Raw genomic sequence first — 12,006 nt, 5'->3', positions numbered from 1 at the left:
CAATATGTATTTTAAGTCACTATTATTACCCATTGGAGATATAGTGAATGCACAGTCTGTTGGAAATGGTAGAGGCGTTGTCGCCACCTGCCAGGATTAAGTGCGGCTATGCTTCCACCTATCCCCAGAATTACACGAATATCCTGGTTCCGTCGCAACGCCAGCTGTCTTATCTTTAGGTTTCCCTGTTTCGTTCACAGTAACATATGTCACTTATATAATTACCAAAAGTTTCATAAAACCGAGATAAAAACTAGGACGCGACTAGGACACACACCCACTGGGATCTTCATCTCACGGTCTCTCTCCTGTTTGTGAAAAACAAACTCCATAAATAATGTCTAAAACAAAATCAATGAATTTATCTACGTTTCTCTTAAATATGGTTACATGTACGCAATGTAGCACTTCACACGCTGACATTTAACGTTGTGGCATGTTAATATACATTTGATGAACGTATAATTTGATTAACAAATAAAATTATACAGTATGAGACAACATGTACCACAACTTCATTTGACTTTCCCATGTTGTGGACAGATTACATGGCGATGGTAGTAGGGAGCTACAGTGGCATCATCCGAAGATCCGTTATCCAAGATGGCGGCCATGACATCAGCTGATGACGCAAGTACTGTTATCCAACATGGCGGCTTTTGATGGGACGTTTGACTTTTGGCGGGAAGATAGGTCAATTGCTCTACCTCTACTAACTTAAAGCCCTCCCCCCTACACCCATCACCCCTCCACCACAAAATGGCGGGGGGGGGGTCCAGATTCCATCAGGACAATGCAACACACTCAGCCTGTGCTGGACATGTCTTTATTTTCAGACTTTATTTCAACAATTAGAGGCAGTGTCACCGTCAAGTGTGTTCACCATAAGGTCCAGAGTCTAGCTGACCCAGTACACAGTACCGCCACCTGAGGGTGCTGTTATCCCTCCCGTGATGTAATCGAAGATGGTGGTCTGAAGGGGGAAAAATGGCGTGAAAATGACTCAACCTGTGCTGTGCTGCTGGAGAGAGGAATGAGTGTACTATATGTATTTCCGGAACATTTTATTTATGGGCTGATTTCACATATTTTATTTGTTACACTGATACAAAGCACACTCTGATGGGATTGGGGTCGCAATTCACAGCCTACAGACCAGCAAACTGCTCATAAATTACCAAAATAACGCATGTTAAACGCTCTGCAGACAGGCTCACTAATTCTGAACTGTCCAAATAACACTAAACAGCACACAGGCATGCAAACTACTCGAAAATTATCAAAATAATTCAGTACACTAATGTACAGACACGAAATCAACGCGTAAATAGCCGAAATAATGCATATACAGGTTGTTACAAAAAGGTATGGCCAAACTTTCAGGAAATATTCCTCACACACAACGAAAGAAAATATGTGATGTGGATATGTGTCCGGAAATGCTTACTTTCCATCTTACAGCTCATTTTATTACTTATCTTCAAATCACATTAATCATGGAACGGAAACACACAGCAACAGAATGTACCAGCGTGACTTCAAACACTTTGTTACAGGAAATGTTCAAAATGTCCTCCGTTAGCGAGGATCCATCCATCCACTGTCCGTCGCATGGAATCCCTGATGCGCTGATGCAGCCCTGGAGAATGGCGTATTGTATCACAGCCATCCACAATACAAGCACGAAGAGTCTCTACATTTGGTACCGGGGTTGTGTAGACAAGAGCTTTCAAATGCCCCCATAAATGAAAGTCAAGAGGGTTGAGGTCAGGAGAGTGTGGAGGCCATGGAATTGGTCCGCCTCTACCAATCCATCGGTCACCGAATCTATTGTTGAGAAGCGTACTAACACTTCGACTGAAATGTGCAGGAGCTCCATCGTGCATGAACCACATGTTGTGTCGTACTTGTAAAGCCACATGTTCTAGCAGCACACGTAGAGTATCCTATATGAAATAATGGTGGTGAATCGAGGAAGTATAATACATACTGACGAAATTACAATGAGCTCTAACATGGAAATTAAGCGTTTCCGGACACATGTCTACATTACATCTTTTCTTTATTTGTGTGTGAGGAATGTTTCCTGAAAGTATGGCCGTACCTTTTTGTAACACCCTGTATAACGCTGAGCCAATATGCTCACAACACTTAAATAGCCGAAAATAATGCACTGCACATAAACTCAATGCATGCAAAAAACTCTTTTGAACTGTAGTCAATACTGATGTATCAGAGGCTACATTGTGCAGATATGTCGACACTGCGACGAACCACTGCTGAGCCACACATAGGTTTCTCTTTGGGTTCCGGAGGCATAAGGTGGTGGCATCCCTTTCATACTTGGCACATGAGAAATTCATGTAGAAAATACGTTTTCACCAAGGCACTGTTGCTACATGATGATGCATAGCTGAAGTGCGGGTCCAGCGCCGAGAGAAATGTGTGCATAGCAGCTAAGAGGTTTGCAATGTTATACTGAAATCACAGGTCATGCTATAGAAATATGTTTGACTGCAATCCTAGCTGGACAGCCCGTTTGTCACTGAATTAACTCATCAAACTGTTGCCGGTGTGGGAGCACCATCTGCCATTGTTTTCTGCAGATGAGACTTACATCAGCAAAAACTATTTTTCTTTTATACAGATCGCCATACTGCACTGACAGTTAAACCCTGCAAAAGAGCCCTACACATCGTCAAATACAGAAAGACTCTTACTCAATTACACTGCTCTGCCACTGAAGACGGGAGCGAAGACCAGACGGGAGCAAAGACCTATTTGCCGAGTGACTCACTCTCACAGAGACTGCAGAAATCCATTCCATTGTTTCGTAGAATAGCACAGGTTGGTTTCTCTTCCTTCCCATTCTAACAGGACATTCGAACTGTGTCTAGCTGTGCACGCATGCTTACCTGCCCAGCGCGGCTGATGCATTTCCACAAATTGCGCTGGCGTAGCTACACACCATCGCAAGTGCATCTAAAAATGTTATCAATGTTATACTGATGTCGCATGATTATGTAAAATAAGAACCAAGTCGACCTCTCGGAAATTGTATAGTGTCCCAGAAATAGTTAATTCTCGCTTTTGTAGGAGGTTTAGTGATATCTCAGCTTGCATGCATGAAAATTCTTGCCCTAACAGAATCTTTTTACGAAACTAGCGCAGAATAACGTCGAATGCATTCTTCCTCATGGCACCCCATCCATCACGTGTTCCCCTTTCTACTTTCAACATACACAAACGTTTTCTCCGCTATGTAGAGACTTCGATATCCCAGCACAAACGTTGTCTTGTGAATGAATGGGGCTTTATGATTGGCTCTTGTCGAATTTACCGCCGAATTACTGATGCCGCCCATGTGGAAGCACTGTCCGCCTTTTCTTTTCTTTCTGCAGATCAGACTTGCAGGGCAAAAAGCTATTTTACACAGATAGCCATATTGCACCGACAGTTAAACCCTGCAAAGTGCCCTAAACATCGTCAAATATGGAAAGACTCTTACTCAATTACACTGCTCTCCCACTGAGGACAGGAACTAGAATATTAGAGCATGAAACCGATTACCAACCCAGTAATATATCAGCATGTACCGTGTCGATATAGTAAACATACAATTCATATCCTGTGCCATACCTGTACAGGTGTGAGCAGCAGCCCTTAGAGGCACACCTTCACACATTCCTTTTAAATATTTTGTGACTAAAGCCCTTCTGGCCTGTTATTTATTTTATAAATGACATTTAAATACTGTCTCTGTCTTGTATTGTTAGTCATTACACTTTTTCATATAATATTTTTTGTTACATTAATTTTTAATTTTGTTATAGACCACTTTAAATGTCTAAATTCTGATGAAGGCACTCATAGAAGTGTTAAAACCTGATTAATGAGAATGAAAATTGTGACTGAGGGCTCATTTGTTTCAATTTCTTTTTTTGTGAGTAGTGTATTATTATTGAATAACACCGACATGTGACTGAGGAATTGTGCTATCGAACGAACGAAAGCTATATGAAGACAGATTCACCTAGCGGCAACTGCTGAATATTTAGTCGGTAGTAGGAGATTATTCACGTGGACAGTATTTTCAACGATTTCTAATTTTCTGGCATGTTAGCTGGCTTGACAGAAAGGCATTGGGGTTTTCCCATGCAACAGCTCACTATCTTCTGCAGTTGTGACAGTATGCATAGGCAAGTTTTCGTTGCCTGTGGCAACAAGGGCTAATATTAATACCATAAAGAGGATTAGCAGTAGTTGATGCAGCAGATATCTTTATTTCTGTTGAAATTTGGCTTCAGTCATGGTGCTAAATCCCTGTGAATTCATAAATACAAGCAGATAAATTGCAATACCTGCACATATCAATAAAGAGTACTTGTCAGACCGAGCGTTAACGCAACAGAGCTAGCTATTTACAGGTACCAATGCAACTTGGCTAGCTGCTTATGGGACGTACCCAGCTAGCTAACTGCACACGTCAGTGTAAGCAGCTAGCCCAGTTACCTTCTGTCTGAGAAGTATTTTTTATTGAAATGTGCAGATATTTCAATTTTACTGCTTGTACTCATGAGTCCACACTGCCTTAATACTATTACTGGTGATGGTCACGCAGTGATTGGAATCGATTTGCAACAGAAAAAAAGATTTCTGCTTCAACCACCAGTGCTGACGCTCCTTTTGTTTGTAATAGCGGTGCTGTGGTCGTGGTGCACGCAAATCTCAATGGAGTCCTCATTCAACAAAGATTAATGGTCAGCTGTGTAGCAACCTTAACCGGGCGTCGTATGCGAACGTCGTAAATCCGATGGCTAGCTCGAAACGCACGTACAGCTTGAGCTAACATACAGTTTGACAGCGGTGTCCTAATCGCAGCTGCACAGCTGAGCGTGGGCGTAGAAACGCAGACGGCGCCAGCGGTGGCCTACAATCGATAGGTGGGCGTGTTAAGCCGTGAGCTCTCTTTATTACCGGGCTGGACTCGAGCGGCCAGCCACGTGTGCCGGGGATTAGCGCACCACCAGACCGCAGCTGCGCTACCACCGCGAAATTCACCTCTGTACTCCCAGCTGGTCGCTGCGTGGCATCGTCCGATCACACTCGATTCCGTGATTTTGAATAGCCTTTCGCAACCGTTCGCAGCACTGACAGTCACCCGGCGTTGCGACTTCGCGCTATGAAACTTGGGGATTGCTCCTGGACGTATTGCGTCCTGAGAGTGCCGCACCGATTGTATAGAAGTAGGGCAGCGTTTAGGCAGGAATGCAGATTCGCAATGGGCGAAAACCGTGAAGAAGGGGAAATGTGAAGGCGGGAGATGAGGAGGCGAAAGTGGTGGTGTTGGTGATGGACGAGGAGGAGGAGCAGGTGGAGGAGGAGAAGGAAATAGAGTGAGAAGGAGCAGAAGAGGAAAGTATTCAAATGGTTCAAATGGCTCTGAGCACTATGGGGCGTAACTTCTGAGGTCATCAGTTCCCTAGAACTACTTAAACCTAACTAACCTAAGGACATCACACACATCCATGCCCGAAGCAGGATTCGAACCTGCGACCGTAGCAGTCGTGCGGTTCCAGACTGTAGCCCCTAGAACCGATATGCCACTCCGGCCGGCTAGGAAAGTATTATGGGCACTAAAATGGGAGGGGAGGGGGGGGGGAGGAATATAAAAGGACCTCAAAAAGACTTGAGTTCATGAGACGTACAGGCAGTTCCACAAAAAAATGTACTCTATTATCTGAATGAAATGATTCAAATGGCTCTGAGCACTATGGGACTTGACCTCTGAGGTCATCAGTCCCCTAGAACTGCTTAAACCTAACTAACCTAAGGACATCATACACATCCATGGCTGAGGCAGGATTCGAGCCCGCGATCATAGCGGTAGCGCGGTTTCAGACTGTAGCGCCTAGAACCGCTCAGTCACACCTGCCGGTTATCTGACATTATAAATATATGTATACATCGAAATAACTGTTATTACTAATTTGCACAATTGCCTAATATTTAATCCAAAAAAATGGTTCAAATGGCTCTGAGCACTATGCGACTTCTGAGGTCATCAGTCGCCTAGAACTTAGAACTAATTAAACCTAACTAACCTAAGGACATCATACACATCCATGCCCGTGGCAGGATTCGAACCTGCGACCATAGCAGTCGCTCGGTTCCAGACTGTAGCGCCTAGAACAGCACGGCCACTCGGGCCAGCTATTTAATCCAATCGCCATCATTATCGACTATAGCTTCCATATTTGTGGCATGCTTTCCAGGAGATGTTCTTCATATTCTCTCGGTGACGTTCTCCATATCGTCTTGATTGTATACGACATTTGCATCAAAGTATATTGGCTTTCGTTTTAAGCTTCGTCTCAATCTATGAAAATACATTTCCGTTCGGATTTTCATCCGGAAACATTGCAGGCCAGTCCATCGTGGACACTGTTAAGGAGGAAAGTCAAGCGCCGGCACGCCAATCGGAAACGAGAGAGCAGAGAGGGCTGTGAAGAAGACATCGGCCAATCGCATGGTGACTGACCACTCTCCAAGACGACAACGCGACAGCAGCGGGCTCTGGAGCGAAGAGGACGTAAGTGCCACTCCGACTGGTCGCGTCCGATTCTACAGCAGTATCAACATTAGGCAGTTCAAGGCCAACATCTTAGGAATTGAATATACTGAAGATGTTTCTTATTTGCAAGTCGCCCTTTGCTTGCGATACTTCTGTGTTATTGTCAAAGCTAAGTATTTTCATTGTTCATTTCGTAATCAAACTCATTAATACGATTTACTTAAATTGTTGTCTAGCGATCCGAGAAAGCAGGTTTCCTAGACACCCCAAATTCGGCGACTAGGCAGGACTCAACAGATACCCCATTGTCTCTTTTCCACGCAATGCAGAGACGACTGCGATGTGTCGGATCATTATCCTCTTCAAGCATCCCGTTTGTTACTTTCGAATGAAAAAGCTTCTTAACGGGCCTCGGAAGGCGTTTTTGATAAATATTGCATATTTTTGAGCATTTAAATTGGCTTGAAATAAGTGCAAAATAGTTCAAATGGTTCTGAGCACTGTGGGACTACTTAATCCTAATTAACCTAAGGACATCACACACATCCTTGCCTGAGGCAGGATTCGAACCTGCGACCGTAGCGTTCGTGTGGTTCCAGACTGTAGCGCCTAGAACCGCTCGGCCACTCCGGCCGGCTGTAAGTGCAGATAGCCAAACTGCGTTTAGAGAAACATCCTCAAACATGCACTTTCTACCGCGTGTTTCACAGTCTGCTGAAGCAACCTTTCACGATTCGTACAACAGGCTTTTGAAAGAAGAGACCAGCCTCAAAAAGTTGATTTACTAGGAACACTGCCTCGTGAGGCTCCAGATATTTTGAACGCATTTTAAAATGCAACTGACAAAACAGAATATTAAATTGTCACGCTGTTTATCTATACACTGTGCAAAAGCGCTTTGATTTCAGATTCGAGACCACTACCAGAAATATCACTGCGGATGTTACACTTAAAATTATGGCTTACACTTTCTTGTCGAATTGACTGTACATCAGTTAATGTACTAATTAGTCATTAGTTTTAAGCTGCTTATTGAACGCAGTCGTCATGCCAAGTAAGACTATATGATGAAACTTCAAAGAAAATATTTTAGTCTTGTTTTCTTCTTCATTACAGCAATTTTTAATGAAAAAGGAACCTCATTATTGTTGTAAATAATGTGTTGTTCAGTGGTTAAAGTTACGTTTATTACAGCTAAATTTCGATTTCAGTTAACTTATTTGTTTCGACATCATCTTACTCTCAGACAGAGATTCAGAAGTGTAATCCATTTGATGTCATGCATACTAAATATGTTTCCTCGTGTGCTGTGAGACAATCCAGTACACACGTTCGGGTGTTATACGAGGGCAGTTCAATAAGTAATGCAACACTTTTTTTTCTCGGCCAATTTTGGTTGAAAAAACCGGAAATTTCTTGTGGAATATTTTCAAACATTCCCGCTTCGTCTCGTATAGTTTCATTGACTTCCGACAGGTGGCAGCGCTGTACAGAGCTGTTAAAATGGCGTCTGTAACGGATGTGCGTTGCAAACAACGGGCAGTAATCGAGTTTCTTTTGGCGGAAAACCAGGGCATCTCAGATATTCATAGGCGCTTGCAGAATGTCTACGGTGATCTGGCAGTGGACAAAAGCACGGTGAGTCGTTGGGCAAAGTATGTGTCATCATCGCCGCAAGGTCAAGCAAGACTGTCTGATCTCCCGCGTGCGGGCCGGCCGTGCACAGCTGTGACTCCTGCAATGGCGGAGCGTGCGAACACACTCGTTCGAGATGATCGACGGATCACCATCAAACAACTCAGTGCTCAACTTGACATCTCTGTTGGTAGTGCTGTCACAATTGTTCACCAGTTGGGATATTCAAAGGTTTGTTCCCGCTGGGTCCCTCGTTGTCTAACCGAACACCATAAAGAGCAAAGGAGAACCATCAGTGCGGAATTGCTTGCTCGTCATGTGGCTGAGGGTGACAATTTCTTGTCAAAGATTGTTACAGGCGATGAAACATGGGTTCATCACTTCGAACCTGAAACAAAACAGCAATCAATGGAGTGGCGCCACACCCACTCCCCTACCAAGAAAAAGTTTAAAGCCATAACCTCAGCTGGTAAAGTCATGGTTACAGTCTTCTGGGACGCTGAAGGGGTTATTCTGTTCGATGTCCTTCCCCACGGTCAAACGATCAACTCTGAAGTGTATTGTGCAACTCTTCAGAAATTGAAGAAACGACTTCAGCATGTTCGTAGGCACAAAAATCTGAACGAACTTCTCCTTCTTCATGACAACGCAAGACCTCGCACAAGTCTTCGCACCCGAGAGGAGCTCACAAAACTTCAGTGGACTGTTCTTCCTCATGCACCCTACAGCCCCGATCTCGCACCGTCGGATTTCCATATGTTTGGCCCAATGAAGGACGCAATCCGTGGGAGGCACTACGGGGACGATGAAGAAGTTATTGATGCAGTACGACGTTGGGTCCGACATCGAGCAGTGGAATGGTACCGTGCAGGCATACAGGCCCTCATTTCAAGATGGCGTAAGGCCGTAGCATTGAATGGAGATTACGTTGAAAAATAGTGTTGTGTAGCTAAAATATTGGGGAATAACCTGGTGTATTTCAATGCTGAATAAAACAACCCCTGTTTCAGAAAAAAAAGTGTTGCATTACTTATTGAACTGCCCTCGTATTAACGTTTATTGGAAGACAGATGTACACATTGGTCGAGAGGACATAAAACACTTCGCAGGAGTCTGCTTCATTAACCGGATGCATGAAAAACAATATGTACAGATTTTTAGATGCAATCCTAACAGATACGGTAATTATAAGTAACAAAAAAATGTTCAAATGTGTGTGGATTCTTAAGATACCAAACTGCAAAGGCCTACGGTCCCTAGACTTACACACTACTCAGACTAACTTACACCAACTTATACTAAGAACAACACACACACCCATGCCCGAGAGAGGACTCGAACCTCCGGCGGGAGGCACCGCGCAATCCATGACATGGCGCCTCAAACCACGCTGCCAGTCGGCGCGGCTATAAGTAACGATTCCGTATAAAAAAGGCAGGCAATGCGCGAAGGACACCATTCAAAATTTTAATTTTCTCATGTGTTTTGAATCTGAACTTAGCCAACGATTAGCTATTTACGTTGCCTTTTGACTCAGAGGTGATGAGGTAGATAGGGCTTCTTCAGAGATAACTAGTTTCTGAGCTCTCTTAACAACCAGACGTGTGTCCTTTATCACCATGTATAATTTTTCTTAAGAATTTAATAATGGCGACATTTTATCATTATTGACATATAAGAAAGTGGTCTGTGGGTAGCGCCTATGGGTGGTATCTTTTGCTAATAATCAAAACGTCCTGGGTCCCACTTCAAACCGAGCCACTAATTCAGTTGTGAATACAAAGCTTCAGCAGTGTCAGCCAAGGACTACGGGTCACTCTCATCCTACCATCTGACCATCAGACGGGACGGAAGAACTAAAGAGGATCAGGGTGCCTTCTTGCCCTTAGGATGGCAAACAGCCCGTAAAACGAGGAGGAATAAGCATCGGTCAATGACGTGAGGTATTGGGATGCAGAAGGCAATGGAAACCACTGCGTGAAAGACCCACGATGTACATGCACAGGATATGTACTGTTATTGAAAAAGTGTCATGATGATCTCTCCATCGGCAAAAGATTCCTTATTAGTCCCCCATTCGCATATCCAGGAGAGGACTGACAAGCAGGAAGTAACCATGAAAACAGATGAATAATCAATGAGCACGTAACACAGCGTGGAATGTCAGATGTTTAAACCGGGCAGAGAATCAACAAAAGTGAAAGGGAAATGCAAAGGCTCAGTCTACATATAGTACAGGCCAGCGAAGTGAAATGAAAAGAAGACTAAAATTTCTGGACAGACGAATATAGGGTAATATTAGCAGCAGCAGAAAATGGTGGAACTGGAGGAGGATTTGTTATGAATTGGAAGATAGCATAGAGAGTGTGCTACTGTGAACATTTCAATGAGAGTGATGTTCTCATCAGAATTGGCACCAAACCAACGGAAACTGCAACAGTTCGGACAGACAAGAAAAAACGCCACAAGCAGAAGATCAAGAAGTAGAGAAATTAACTAACTAACTAACTGCGTCCGAACAGGCCTTCGAAGGTCCAACGGTACCGACCGGCCACCGCGTCATCCTCAGATGATAGGTGTCACTGGATGCGGATATGAAGGGGCATGTGGTCAGCACACCGCTCTGCCGGTCGCATATCAGTTTATGAGACCGGAGTCGCTACTTCTCAGCCAAGTAGGTCCTAAGTTTGCCTCACAAGGGCTGAGTGCACCCCGCTTGCCAACAGCGCTCGGCAGACCGGATGGTCACCCAACCAACTGCTAGCCCAGCCCGACAGCGCCTAACTTCGGTGATCTGACGGGAACCGGTGTTACCACCGCGGCAAGGCCATTGGCTAAGAAGGCAAAATATACGACAATATTCTTTCTTTTGTCTTAATCCTCTAGCTACACGAGGTTGGCATCGTTATAATTGGATTAGGAGAGAGGAGAATTGTGATATAGATTGCAGGTATTACACAAGAGTTAATGCACTGTCCATATAAAAATTCGCTAAAATGGAGGTATACTTGGAAAAGCTCCGTACGCGACGAAAAATTCCAGCTGACTGACAAACTGTGAAATCTGATATTGGACTGTTTGCATCTTTATTATCGGATTATCACTACTAATGTTATGCTAGAGAGGGGCCAGATGCCCGTAAGCCCTTTGCCCCCCCCCTCCCCCTCCTCCCCTTGCTACCCACTCTCCAACGTTCTGCGTGTAATCTCATCCATGTGAAAGAGTGGGAACGTTTGCGAATCATGGTGGGGAGGTGGGACGTGGATACCAGCTCTGGAAATCACCAATTCGGATGCGACCAACCTCTTTAAAACCATATTGATGCTCGCTGGCACGTCGTTAATCCGCCGATCGGATTAGATACGATGCCGGGGCGCCTGACGGAATCCTGGAAGCGATGTGCCAACACGTTAGGCTATCTCGGCTTATTCAAAGGGTAGTTTTGTATGTGAAGGAAGATGATTACGCAGTACCAATCTGAGATGTGAACGTGGTTGTGCGGGAACGAATAGAGGGAAGGAGTACAGGAGAATATGCGCCTGTTAGTGGAAATGAGAGAGGAGATGAACTGAGTTATGAAACAAATTGTAGGTATTACTCTGTAGCGAAAGCACTGTTCAAAAATTACGAGAAGTGAAGGTATACTTGAGGAAAAAGCCTCTAGAGATAGGAAGATTCCAGATGATTTACTTCACAGAAAGACAGAGACTCTGAAATTAGTTGGCTCAAATGGCTCTGAGCACTATGGGACTTAACATCTTTGGTCATCAGTCCCCTAGAACTACTTAAACTTAACT

At 44.2% G+C, this 12,006-nt stretch overlaps 1 pseudogene; it reads right to left on the bottom strand.

Moving 5' to 3' along the window:
• Positions 1-10,926: 10,926 nt before the first annotated feature.
• On the bottom strand, positions 10,927-11,044 carry LOC126459719 (5S ribosomal RNA; annotated as a pseudogene).
• Between the last annotated feature and the right edge of the window lie 962 nt (positions 11,045-12,006).

The sequence above is a fragment of the Schistocerca serialis genome, chromosome 2, assembly GCF_023864345.2.
Source record: "Schistocerca serialis cubense isolate TAMUIC-IGC-003099 chromosome 2, iqSchSeri2.2, whole genome shotgun sequence".
Lineage (NCBI taxonomy): Eukaryota > Metazoa > Arthropoda > Insecta > Orthoptera > Acrididae > Schistocerca > Schistocerca serialis.
This window is presented reverse-complemented; position numbering and strand designations above follow the sequence as displayed.